This window comes from Arachis ipaensis, chromosome B5, assembly GCF_059453495.1.
Source record: "Arachis ipaensis isolate K30076 ecotype BB chromosome B5, ASM5945349v1, whole genome shotgun sequence".
Lineage (NCBI taxonomy): Eukaryota > Viridiplantae > Streptophyta > Magnoliopsida > Fabales > Fabaceae > Arachis > Arachis ipaensis.
In genome coordinates, this window is record NC_142440.1 from 153,042,796 (window position 1) to 153,056,796 (window position 14,001).

The 14,001-nt window shown below is 30.0% G+C and overlaps 1 long non-coding RNA gene across 1 annotated transcript; it reads left to right on the forward strand.

Annotated features, from left to right (window-relative positions):
• The first annotated feature begins 1,366 nt into the window (after nucleotides 1-1,366).
• On the forward strand, nucleotides 1,367-12,460 carry LOC148566263 (uncharacterized). The gene is made up of 3 exons (XR_015883626.1): nucleotides 1,367-1,464; nucleotides 10,668-11,048; nucleotides 11,765-12,460. It is a non-coding gene; the product is annotated as an uncharacterized LOC148566263 (long non-coding RNA).
• The last annotated feature ends 1,541 nt before the right edge of the window (nucleotides 12,461-14,001 follow it).

Here is a 14,001-nt window from a genome sequence, read left to right on the forward strand (position 1 = left end):
AACTTCATATATTTTTATGTGTTTTTCTATGAAGTGCACAAAAGCATACACTAGTTAGCACTAATTTAATATAATTTTTAAGATTTTTTTTTCTTGATCCTCTCTTCTATTATTAATCCTGAAATATCACAATCATTCAATTTAATATAATTTTTAAGATTTTTTTTCTTGTGTTGATTTTATAGTACGTATCACAAACATTCAATTTAATATAGTTCTTTCTATTCTTTTCCCCTCTTATATTATTAGAATTGATTCTATAATTTTACAAGCATTTAATTCAATATAATTTTTTCCATTCTTTTCCTCTCTTATATTATATTAGCATCAATTCTATTATATCATAGTCATTAAATAATAACTTAATATGCCCTAAAACTTAATGAATGTACAAATAACTAGTGACCAAATATTGCAAATTTTAAGGTTTTAAGGATTCGCAATGGGTAAAATGATATAATTTATTTATTTAGAGTTTTAGGCACGTATTCCTAATTTTTTTGAGGGATACAGATCTTTATAGCTCACATACTAAATATCTTTTTACCTTTGTCACATTATTACAACTTTGATAAAATTCTCCTAATTATACATGCATACGTTTGACAATGATTGAAAATAGAATGTGTGTAGTTGGTTGATTTATCGAGATTTCCCAAGAACTTTAGAATGTGAATATTATATTCCATCTATGTTTCACACTTTATTTCTACAATAATATTGTACCATTAATTTAACTCTCACCTTCCTCTTAGTTATTTTTCATTCCAATGAAATTGGAATATAGATAACAAATTAAAGACTAAATTATTTCTTTTAAACAGAAGATTATTTATCTCTTTTTTTTTTCTCTATTTGAGTTCGTGTTCGCATATGTTTTTCTTCGCCAATTTCTCTTTAAATTTCTCATAAAAAATTGAGTTCTTTTTCATGTCCTCTGCATGCATCATATATACTATTGTATTAATTTTCTATAACAAACTGTTAATTTGATTTTTTTTTTTTTATTTTGCTTAGTTTCTTACGTATTCTCTATATTTATGTTAGATAAAAACAAAGTGTTTGATGTTTTACCTCGTCGAAGAGATTAAGCTTAAAGCAGAAGTTTTAGATTATTTGTTTATTTAATGTTACTTGATTAAACTAGCTTGCTCTAAATTTTTCCGATTTTTAGTTTTAACTTTGGCAAATTCCTTGGTTCATAAAATATTAAAGTATTATTAGAGTTGTTAGTAGTTGGGAGTTAAGTCAGTAATAACTAGTAGTTAGTAGATGGATATTTATGAAGTTAGTTGAAAATATCTTTATAAATAGCATGACTTTTGTATCATGTAAAAACAACTTCAATACAACAACTTCACATGTATTATTATCTCCTTATTCTGCTCTTTCTCCCAGAAATTTAACATAAAGTGTTCAATCCAATTTTTTCATTCATCATCGACCAACTTTTCAACAGGCTAGGTTTGATCTTTTTTCGTTTGTTATATGATAGTTTGATCATTCATTATTATTGTACATATTTCCCATATTCACATTGTTTGTTTGAAATGTGTGGATGATTGGTCAAAATTTTCACACGGGAATTCTTTTTTAGACAAGGATAACTCTATTTTAATGTCCTGTTTTATGGTTAGTTTAATTTTGATTTATTTTTGTCAAGAGAATGTTTAATTACTTGTAGACAAAAATTTCACTGTCATGAATATTAAAAAAGGGTATTGGACAAATTTATGTATATAATTTTGAATCTTCGAAGTTTACATACATAGTTGTTAAATGCTTCAACCAAATAATCGATTGAATAATGTATGTTAAGTAGACAATAATTTAAAATTATTTTATTGTACTTAACATCTATAATTTTATGTATATAATATCTAAAATTATATATTTATTAGATCTAATATTATATATTTATTTTAAAAATAATTAATGAATATAAAATAAAATAATTTTTTATTAATTTTTTATTATCTCTAACATTACCCTGTTATTATTTATAGCTGTGGTAGAAGAAACCAATTTCATATATAGGAAGTGTTGTATTCTACCAAGCTAGACACATGAAAATCATACTTGTTTTCAGTTTGTTAATTAGTTGCCTCTTATATATATATATATATATATATATATATGGTGTAGAGTGTAGAGGGTAAGGATCCAAGAGAAAATAGGTAAAGTCACACTTTGTAATATTCTTGAATTAGAAAATGCTTGAGATAACAATTTGTTGCATGATACTAATTTGATGCCTATATTTGAGAAAACTGAAAGTTCAGCATAATTTATTATTGGTTCTTCTATTGGTCTCTAGAGTTTAGCAAAATTTGTAATTAGGTGTTTATATATTTTTTTTAATTGGATTCCTGTACCAATTATTTTTTTCAATTAATTAGGTCTCTCTTGATAATAATTGGCTTAATTATACAGGAACCTAACATAAAAAAAAATGGTACAGGAATCCAAATAAAAAAAAGCGTAGAAACCTAATTAAAAAAAGAAATTGATGCAAGAACTCAATTAAAAGGATAAAAAATATAGAAACCTAATTAAAAATTTTGTAAAATTATAGAGACCAACAGAATAATTAAACCTTTATTATTTTTAGTTAACACTTTAATCATCAGTCTAAGAAAAGATATATATACAAAGTTACATACCAAGAGATGATGATGATGATAACAATCCTGTTCATGAACCTCGCAGTCACACTCTTTGCATCAATCACGTTTATAGGAATAAATATCAAAGTAGTGTAGTGTTGGGCTTTTCTCTCCTTTGTGAGATCCAAACCCAACATTTTGAAAGTGACTCTTTGTACCCATTGTGCCACAACCTCCTATCCATGAGCCATGTGAAGCTACAAAAGTATAATGATGTAGGCCATAATTGGCTAGGGTGAAATTGAAAACTCCAACTTTCATCAACCCTAAGGCTGCGTTTGTTTGTAGAGACAGGACAGAACATGACACTGAAACGGAGACAATAGGACGGAGACACTAAAAATTATCTTTTGTGTATTGTGTTTGGATACGATGGACAAGACACTAATGTAATGTCTAGTATTATGTTTGGATACACATGGACAAGACTAAAATATTATATGAAATGACTAAAATAGTCATGTGATTCCAAATTTTCTACATCAATACAAATTAATTTAATAAAAAATAAGAGTACGTAGAAGTACAGACGGAACTTGAAAAAAATATTTGAAGAGGCAAAAAATTTTAATAAAAAAATATATTAGTATTTATATTAAAATAAAATTTATAAATATAATTATTTTATTTTAAAATTTATTATTAATATGTAGGAATACATATGGTTAAGATTAACAAAAAAATAAATTTGAGTTTGATTAATAAAAAATTTTGTTTAAGTTAATAAGCCAAATTAATTTTAAATAAAAAATTAATTTTAAAAAAAATCCATTTTTACATGAAAAAACAATTAGTTTTTGCATATAAAAATCTATTTTTATTTAAAAAAAAACTAATTTTTTTTATCTAAAAATTGATTTTTCTTTATAAAAAACTGATTTTCCTTTAAATTATATAAAATCAATTACAATTTATAAATTATTTTTTAGCATTTTAAAAGATTAATTTTACTTTTGCTAATATTTATCTTTCAAAAATTTTAAGATTAATTATTTTTGTTATTATTTTTATTACAAATCAAATAATATAATATAAGGTTAAAATGGTATTGAAGTAAAACGATAAAAAGAAAAGAATTATCTACCCCCAATAAAAAATTCTACAGAAAGGAGAGAGTACCTGGAAAAGAAAGAGATAGAGGAAGAACAGGAAGAAAAAATATCTCTGAACAACACAATAGGAAAAATAAAAAGGGGTAATAGTGGAAAAAAAGGAAAACAAAATTTATAAAATTGTCCGTGTCCACTCTTCCAAATCCCGTGTCCATCATTGTCCTTCGTGAAAGAGTGGACACAAAAGTATAAAAAACTGTCTCGAAGACAATATGTCCACTGTCCATGTCTCTGCTTCCAAACACTTTTTAAACAAGTGTTGTCCATGTCTCCGTGTCCTGCCCCCAAAAACAAACGCTACCTAAGTGTTTGAAACCCATAATCCGATTGCTTGTCCTTGCAATGCAAACCAAGTTGCAGATCTTTCAAACGGTTGGTGATTCGAACTGTCACTGTTTTAGGAGGAAAATATAATCCATCTGCACTCTCTCCAACATTCAACTTGAAAGAAATAACAATTGTCAATATTGTATAAAGTGATATTATTAGGGTTTTGGAAACTAACTCCTACTTTGCGCAATGGTGGGTTGCTACACAAAAGACTATGCTGTGTTTATAAATAATAGGGCTTTTTTTCTTATTATTTGAAGTTTCATTTATTCACATATTTTTCTTACGGTAATAAGAGGGAGGCCAAACAAAAAAAAAACAGTTAAAGACTTATTTTATTTAATATTTATTATTTTTAACAATAATTAATATATATAAAATAAGATAAGTTTTTATTATTTTTGATTAATTTTTTTATTATTAAATATTTTTTATTTTTTTATTATTAAAATTTTATTTTTATTTTTAAATCTTTCTAAATTAGTTTGTGCATGAACCATTATTACAACATGATAGCATTTAAGATTAATTATTTCGTATTTTTAATATGACGAGTTGAAAATGAGTCAAGTCAATTTTTAAACTCAATTCGTTAATAATTTAATAAATTAAGCTCATCAACATATGAATCGAGTTTTAGTTTAAATTTGATATCATCCATTAAACGAGTTAAATTTCGTTTTGAATAAGCTTAACGCATTAATAAGTAAGCTAACTCGACTATATTCATATATAATGATTATAACATAATTACGACACGTACTTACACATAATTATAACATTCATATTTACGAAGGTGCATTGTTTTTAATTTTTGTCATATTTATATCATAATATTTTTATTTATTTTAGGTTTAATTACTATATTAGTCTCTATAATTTTATTAATTTTATAAATTAGGTTCTTATATATTTTTTTTAGTTGAGTCCCTAAATATGGAAACCCAAAAACCTCTACGGGTGAGGACCTGTCCAAGTGAAATGGACAGAGACGGAAACATAGGTATCCATCTCATGAGATTCGTTAAATACATACGAATATAAAATTATTGATTTATTGTGTGTCTGTAACTGACTTTCTTGCCTCTCACGTTCATCATTTCGTCACTAAGTCTTGTTTCAAAAAATGATGTTATGTTGAAAGATGTTTTTATATATTTTTCTAAAATATTATTTTTCATCGTGAATATGTTATGAATTATGTTGAATTATATTAAATTGATTATTCTATGTTTATTATACTATGACTTTTTTTGTTAATTTTTTTTCAAAAATTTTCAAAGAATATTTATAGGATACTTCATTCCTTGAGGGAATTATTACATAGGGACTTGAGATGAAGATGGAAATAAGACATAACGTATTTCTAAAACGGGAGTGAGCGATGGGAAAGAGGGTCAGCCGCACCCCACGAGTATTTATTACCATATCTAACTAACAAAGAAAATAAATCCAATCTGAGCCGATTTGAGATGGGGCATGTGAACTTCTTTTGCATTAGGCCTTAAAGTAATGAATCTAAGTCGTATTTGAGATGCTAATAATAGACTTAGTAGGTTGATCTTGCTCTCTTGAGAGTCTTATTGGGCCCAAGTATATCTTAGATTAATGTTTTGAGTCATATCTATAACAAACACTAGATATACTATTAAATTTTATTACATTTGGTATATATAAAAGTTGGATATACTTACAAGAGATTTTTCAATTGAAACTAAAAAAAATCTAATTTTTTTCTCTCTTTTAGTTTTAAATATTATTTACTGATGCAATAAAAAAAAGTGAATAATAATAATCCTTCACATAATTAAAAAAGATCATCCTAATATATACATGACATTACATATATGAAAGATTATTATATATGATAAATATTTTTTTGTAAATATAATTTAAGTATAAACCAACTAATCTTTATAACGTATGATTTATTGCATAATTTTTCTCCTCTTAATATATATGAATAATTTAAAAAATTTAATATAAAAATATAATTTATATTATTTAACATGCGAAATAAGTAATTTAAGCCGCCATCATCTAAGACAATAAATATAACAAATATTCTCCACATACAAGTCATTTTTCGATACAAGTCCATACAAGTATCTTTAACCTAATTCACCTCACGCGCTACTATCTCTAACCAACTTTTCAATCAACGCGCGAATATATAACTGCCTTTTTCGAAATGATTTCATTTCTGTTTTTAAATTTTTTCAGCGTTTTCGATTTACGTTCTTTTCTGAAGATACCAAATCTTAGATGGTGAAGATTGAAAAAAAAAGAAAGACTGAAGAAGAAGAAAGCAGAGGAATGAGAGAAGAGTGGAATGATTGAAGAATGAAAGAATGAAAATCCAATTCAGTACAAGCAGCAGGCCACTACTTCTAGAAAGCAAGAGAAGCTTCTAGCACATGAAGTTCTAGCACATTTTGTTAGTTACTAACTAACTTAACAGAATTGACAGAAAAAGATAATGGAGGAAGGGAGAGACCTGTGGCTTTTGCTAACTTATAACAGAATTAACTGACACTCATGCTAAACACACCACAACACCTATCATCATTTCTAGTTGTCTTCATTCTATTTTTGTTGAACAAAAGCCATAACACCTATCATCATCTCCAGTGATCTTTATTCTTCTTTGTTGGTGGTTGAACAATTCTCATTGCCAGTGAGTTGCTGTTGATCAATTCTATATTGTGATAACTTGAGCGCTTTTTTGCTTGCTGCCAATCCTATCCTCCACTCTAAGTCCAAGCATTTCAAAATATATTTGCATTTTGTCAGGGATCATGTCAACAATAAGCAAATTTGTGTCAGTCATATCCCAGGATCAGTACTGTAACACCCTAATTAGCCTAAGATTTACCTCGCGTCATAAAGCAAAGGTTAATCAGAGATTATGACATTTCTAATTCATACATAATACATATATAGGAAGAATAGTATAATCTAGAAGCCCGATGAAGGATATAGCTCAAAAATAGAATTTCAAAGCGCAAAACGTACTAACGAAACCACTAGCTTAAAGCTCAAGAAACATATAAGATATAACAAAAGATAAGTATATAATATTATAGGAAACTAGTCACGACTTGCGAAGTTTAAGCTGGCTAGCCATATACACGTATACAGAACCATACAGTGAAAACAGCTTATACAAGTTTTGTTCTCTCAAATACATGCCTCTAGGCAAAACAAAATACAAAAGGAGAGATGTATAAACAAAATAAACCAAAAAGACTCCAAAATAATCCAAGATCCTCCGCTTCTGTCACCATCCAAAGCAACTCACCGAGGTGGGTTGCGACCTGCAGCTGAAAAACACAATAACAATATGGTATGAGAACCGGAGGTTCTCAGCATGGTAACAGTGCCCAGTGATGTAGGATTAAGACCCCGGGATGCCAAAGGCAATCCTAAGCTTCATATCCATCATAAGATTCAACTTAAAGCATTCTAAAACATTCAAGCATAATATACCAACTTTGACTTAACTAAACCAGGTTATCTATCTTAGGGAATTTCTATTCTAAACAAACACCACTGTCCCACAGCCTTTACCAGCCGATCCTCCATGCGAACCCATCGCCACCGCCTTCCGAACCTCCTCAATCCCAGTAGAAAACACTGGTAATATACAATGCAAGTAAAGCACAAGTAGAAGCATATAAAGCAAATAATTCAGATAGCAAGTAAGCATGTTATTCAATTAGGCAAGCCATTACAAGTAAACAAAGCATACAAACAGATAGAAAATGCATATGATGAATGCCTGCCCTACAGGCTGTGATATCACATTGTCGGTTCAACTGCCAACCCGACATATCTCCATGGAGACGTCGCCCTTCGGATTTCTCATATGGGAACCCCCGAGATATAGTGCCCGGATCACTGTCTAGGTACCGGTGCCTGCACGCCCTATAGATCCGAAGGGATGCGAGCGGGATCTATTGCCACCGACCTCATATCTAAGCACAAGCGGGACAAACTACCGCCCTTACGCCGCCGCCGCTACCTCGAACAAGCGGGATCCAACCTCAGCCCCTGCCTGGGTGCATAGCATCTCATAATCTCAGAAAATCATTATTTCAGTGGTTTTCAAAAAGCTTTTTTCAGTATACAGAGATCCATCACCTCAATCCGAGTCCCCGACTCATCTCAACCACTGTCCATTCATAACTCAGTTTCCAATTATCAAAAGTTCATCATTCCTCATCTCATATAACAATCATAATTCACCTAACATCAAACCCTTCTCAACACACCAGAAACCTAGGCCTCCATTTTCTAATTTCTCATAAAATCATGTACTAGAACCCTTAAATTATATCCCATGTTCTAATACTCAAAACTAAACCCAAAAGTCTTAAAATGGTGTTAAAGAAGCTTACAACCTTGTTGGGAAGGTAGAATAGTTGAAAACAAATAAAATTTTTAGAAACAAGACGTGTGCGGCCGCACAGGGGTTTGTGCGTGCGCACACCCAGGAAATTTAAAAATGTGTGCGTACGCACAGGAGTGTGTGCGTACGCACAAGTGGTAAAACTTACAGAATCTGTTCACTCGCACAACCCGTGCCAGCGCCCCTAACAGATTGGCCTCCCCAACTTGTGCGTCTGCACAGGTTGAAATTCTTTCTTGGATATGTGGACACACAAGCTATGCTAGTGCTGTGAACAAAACGCATCTCCCTGCCTGTGCGTGCGCACAAATGTGTGCATATGCATAGATCAAAATTTTCACAGGGTGTGCACCCGCACAAGGGTATGCATCCGCACATATCAGAAATCATGAAATTCTGCAACTTTGTAGAATTTCATATTTTTAACACCATTTAACCCAAAACCCTAATGAAATCCGAAATTTTGGAGATCAGAACTGAGAAGATTTCATAGTTACCTCAAGAGTTTTTTGGATGGGTTTTGTAGAGCTCTTCACAAGGAACGCGTAGCCGCAAACGATGTGGCGATCGGAGCTCTCTAGCTCAAGATATGAGCTTTGGAAGTTTGAAGTGAATAGTGTTAATGGAGTCACCCTTCTCATTCTCTTCTCAGATGGTGGTATGTGTTAGTGAGTGTGTTGTGGATGATGGATTCACTTAATGAACCCTTTTATATGTTGAGCTTGGGCCCAACTTGGGCCCGGTCCAACCCGTTAGCGTTTTTAGCTCGTTTGGCCCAACTTCGGGCCAAACCTTTAAAATTAACGCCCGGTTTTTAACTTCTAATATTTTTCTAAGGTTTTCAATGGTTTTCACTTTTCTCGTGCGGTACCGGGCAGACTTGAATCGGTTCAACCGGTTCGACTGCCGGTTCGCGGTTTTTCACGATTTTTCACAGAAAACACATTTTCTGACTCAGAAAAACCTAATGAGTCCAAAAATCACATTTAAATCCCCAAATTTTCATCTCATCCTATCCTTCCGGAATTTAATTTGGGTATTTAAATAATTTTATCCGTGAGAAATCCGATTCTTACAAGTACAATTAGCTGACATCCTCACAAAGACAGTGCCCTTTGAGAGTTTTCTTCATTGCTATAGGTCTGATTACTTGCATTGCTGTATCCTTCATATCCTCCACCTTCATAGTTACCTTCATAGGAATCTTTATTATACCTGTACTAGCAGGTTTTGGTTGTGTGGCCTATTTTGTTACACACTTGACTGTGGTTTCTTATCTTCTATTTCTGTGTTCTCTGCATTTCTCTTCGTTCGTTCTCCGCGTTCTCTTTCTTTATTTTTTGCAATTTTATTCGTTCTCTACTTTTTGAAATCAAACTCTGAAATTAGTTTTGAACAATTATCTCGTTGTTGAAGATAATGAATGATTCAAGTTCACATTCATTACAAGAAAATGAAGCATTTGTAACAAAAAATTTGTGTCAAATTTAAATTTGTTACAAAATAATTATTTTTTTGTAACAAAAATTAGTGATTGTTACATAATAACAATATTTTGTAACAATTTGATTTATTTTTTGTTACAAATTATGTTAGCTTTTGTAATAAATTAGTATTTTGTTGCAAAATTTTATAATATTTTGTGATAAAAGATGAAGTTGTTACAAAAATTCTAAATATTTTGTAACAAAAAATTAATTTGTCACAAAATCTAATATTGTTTGAAACAAATTATTTGTTTGTCACAAAATACAAAGACATTGTTATAACGAAAAAAATTATTTCAAAATATTAAAATTTTTAAAGGTGAAAAAAATTTGTTTTTAAATTTTTTAAAATATTATTTGTATTAATTAATTATTTTTTGTAAAAAAATTTAAAGATTAAATGATTAATTTTATTAATTAGAGATGTTATTTAATATTCTTTTCAAAAATTAATATATAATTTTATTAATAATCAATTTCTAAATATTGACTAAAAACTAATTTTTTAAATTAAAAAAATTAATTATCAAAATTAAATAAAAATAATTAAAACTTAAAAATAAAAATAAGTATGAAAAAGTAAAAACCTAATTCTAAGTTTCTAACCCTCGCTGTTTCATCACTCTCTGTGCTGCGCCTCTCCTCTGATCTCCTCCCACAGTTTCTCAAGTCCTCAACAATGGAGTTCCTGGAGGAAGAGCCTGCGCCGTCAGCAATACCTCGTCTCTGCCTCTCCTTCGCACTCACATCTACCAGCGCCGTCCTCTTCTGCATCGCCGTTCATGTTCGTTATCTCCTCTACGTCGTCGTCGGTTCCTGTTCTATCATCCATGGTGGTGCTCCTCTGCGTCATTGCCGTTCGTGCTCGTCTGCCATCGCATCCTCTGCATCATTGTCGTTCGTGCTCGTCTGCCATCGCATCCTCTGCGTCGCTGTTCCTACTCGTGCTGCTCCTCTGCTTCTGCTACCCTGGTCCCTGGTCCCTAGCTAGTCCTCTATCTCTGCTACACTGGTTCATCTCGGTCGTTCTCCTTCCTCCACGGTAGTGCATCTCTGCTACTCGTCCCTTGGTTGCTGGTTTTTTATCTGCTGGTGATAAAGATTATTTGAATATTGTTGCCTATAATATTGTTCTTTAATATTCTTGTTGTCTATGAATGTATTGTTCTATAATCTGTTTGCTAATCTATTTTTTGGTTTTTTTTTTGTTCTTTGGGAAGTTGATTTTGATTTTGTTTGTTCTATGATTTTGAGTATCTTTTATGATTTTTATTTATTTCTTGTTACTATTGTAATATATAAACTTACTGAGTTTCATATGTGACTGAAAGAAAAGAAAAAGAGGTATGTGAATCTCAACTTAGGGTAACTTTAATCATTATTATTAGAAATTTTAACATTGAGTTATGTTATATTTTAACTCATATAATTGAACTCATAATTGCTATTGTATGTGATTATACATACACTCAGTAGGTATTGAAATCTAGAGCTTTTGAAATGATTTGAACAAAATGAATGGGAGTGAAACAAGAAAAGGATAATGGTGTGGACTTCTTTATTTGAAAATTCTTTTTATAGGTTAGGATAAGGAAATACTAAGTTTAGTTGTTTGAAAGCTTAAAGGTTAATAAGAAAATTTTAACGAATTAAAGAAAGAGTTTCAACTAACTCACTATTATGTTTAGTTTTTCTAAAATGTAACCAGTCCAACTAACTCTGATTATAGTTCTTTGTGCAATTATTTTTCCACTGCAGGACTCTTGTCCCATTATTTTATATATATAAGACATTAATTACTATCTAACTGGACCACTGTAAGATTGGATATCTAAACCAGAAGATTTTGTGTAAGTTGTCTTTCAAATGTTAATACACTATTCTTTGAATCTAGCATATTCATGATTGAAAATAACTACACTTTAACAAGATTATATTGAATATTTAAGATTTTTCTATATCTGAACACATCCAACCAGCCTAATTCAAGCACCAAACTTGCAGATTTTCCAAATTCAATTCCTTATCATATATTATTTTTCTGTTAGTTTCTTATCATAATTTGAGCTCCAAACTTGCCTTATTAGTTTCTTATCATATTATTGTTTTTTTGTGTCATTGTTTTGTCAAAGGTACACCTATATTCACTTTTATTGATTCATGTATTTGTTGACTTGCTTGGTACTTACCCAAGTTGAAATGTTTGAAAAGGGATCAGAGTTGAGCCAAAAATAATTGAAGTTACGGTTTAACTAATTTAGTTATTGATCAAGATTTTAGCTTTAGTACTTAGATAAAATTTAATTAGTTAAATTCTTAGGTTACAAAAGAGCTAAAGTAAAATGAAGTATTGTTACCATTATTTTATTTTTATTAAGGTTCAAGTGCCTGGTATCTTGGTATTTACTTTGAAATGCGGGTTATTTTATTTCTGCTTGGTGTTTTGATCTGGCAAGTCAGAGCAGAGGTCTTTACTCCTTTTGTTAGATCATCCGGAGAAAGCTGAACTTGAGTCGGTACTTGACTGCTCAGATTCAACTGTCAAAACTAAACTCTAGCGCATCATGCTAATCCAAACAGATCTTTGGTAATAATTTTGTTGGTTGTTTGAGCACTTATCTTTATCTTTAAAAAAATTGTTTTAGAAGTGCTATTATTTTAATTAGTTCTATTTTAGAATTAGGTATATACAATAGTTATTCTTTGAGATTGTGAGGGATGGTGTTAGACTTTTATAGTTAGTGGAAATCATAGTGAATCTATATTCTTGAATTAAATATGTCACTCCTATCCTTTGAGTTTATAGGGGATGGTACTAGACTTTTATAATAAGTTAAAACTTATAAACATGTTTGCATTGCATAAGTAATGTACTTTTTGCTAAATAAAAATATCCTAGAGAAATTATTTGGTATTGATACTAAAACAGCAAGCATAGTTATTCTATGTTTGCTTCTTCACTTGACATATTCTTATAAAAGTTTGCTTATTCATGCTACTGCAGGATCTTGTTCCTGAACGTGCTTTTGTTGATGTTGTTCTTTGCAATTTGGTTTACCATCTAGTGATCATAAACTTTCTCAGTTAAATTGAGTTTATTTGCCTTCAATTGAACCCCAAAGGTTAAAATGAAAAATAGAATACAGGAATTTTATTTTGTTATGGTATTTGTAGACTTTGTGACATTATGAGTCCTTGTTTAAATATATTTCTGTCTTTGGATTCTGAATGTACATAGATTTTTTTTTCCTTTTCATGTAAATGAAATAAGGGTTTAGCGACCGATTTCCAAGAAAAATCGGTTGCTAAATCGGTCGCTATTTTTGTAATTTTTTGTAATGATATATCAATTAATTTAAAAAAATACAAATTGGCAAATTATGTGTGTAATTTGTATTCAAAAAATTTGTTATAAAATAAATGTTGTGCTTCTGTAATTAGAGGAATAAAAAATATTACAAAATCGAGTTATATTTTGCAACAAAATTTTGAAATAGGAAAAATTATATTGTTACGAAAAACATCTCATTGGATAAAATTTGTTATCACTTTTGTAACGACTTTTGGTTTTTTGTATCAGAAAAATTTGTTACAAATATTACTTTGAATTCTAACCGTTCCATTTTTTGTTACAAAAACTTTTTGTAACGGGACATACTACAACGACCCTTTTTTTGTTACAAAGTCTTTTTATTTCAAAATTTTGATTTTTTGTAACAATTTTTTTGTTACAAATATTATTTTTCCTTGTAGTGATTGTTAATTGAATCATAGCAAAGTAGATTGTTGTTTTGAATCCAATCAAGTGGCTGAGATGTGGCTCGATTCTAGTTAATGTTTTTGTTAGTAGTTTATGATTCTGTAATTCAATAATGTTTTTGTTTGTAAAAATTGTTGTTCATCGTTGATAGTTTGAATTGAATGTAATGTAGGAGTTTTGTATTAAAGAAAATTTTTTGGTGTATTTGTAGCAAATTTCAGTGTAAAACTAGGAT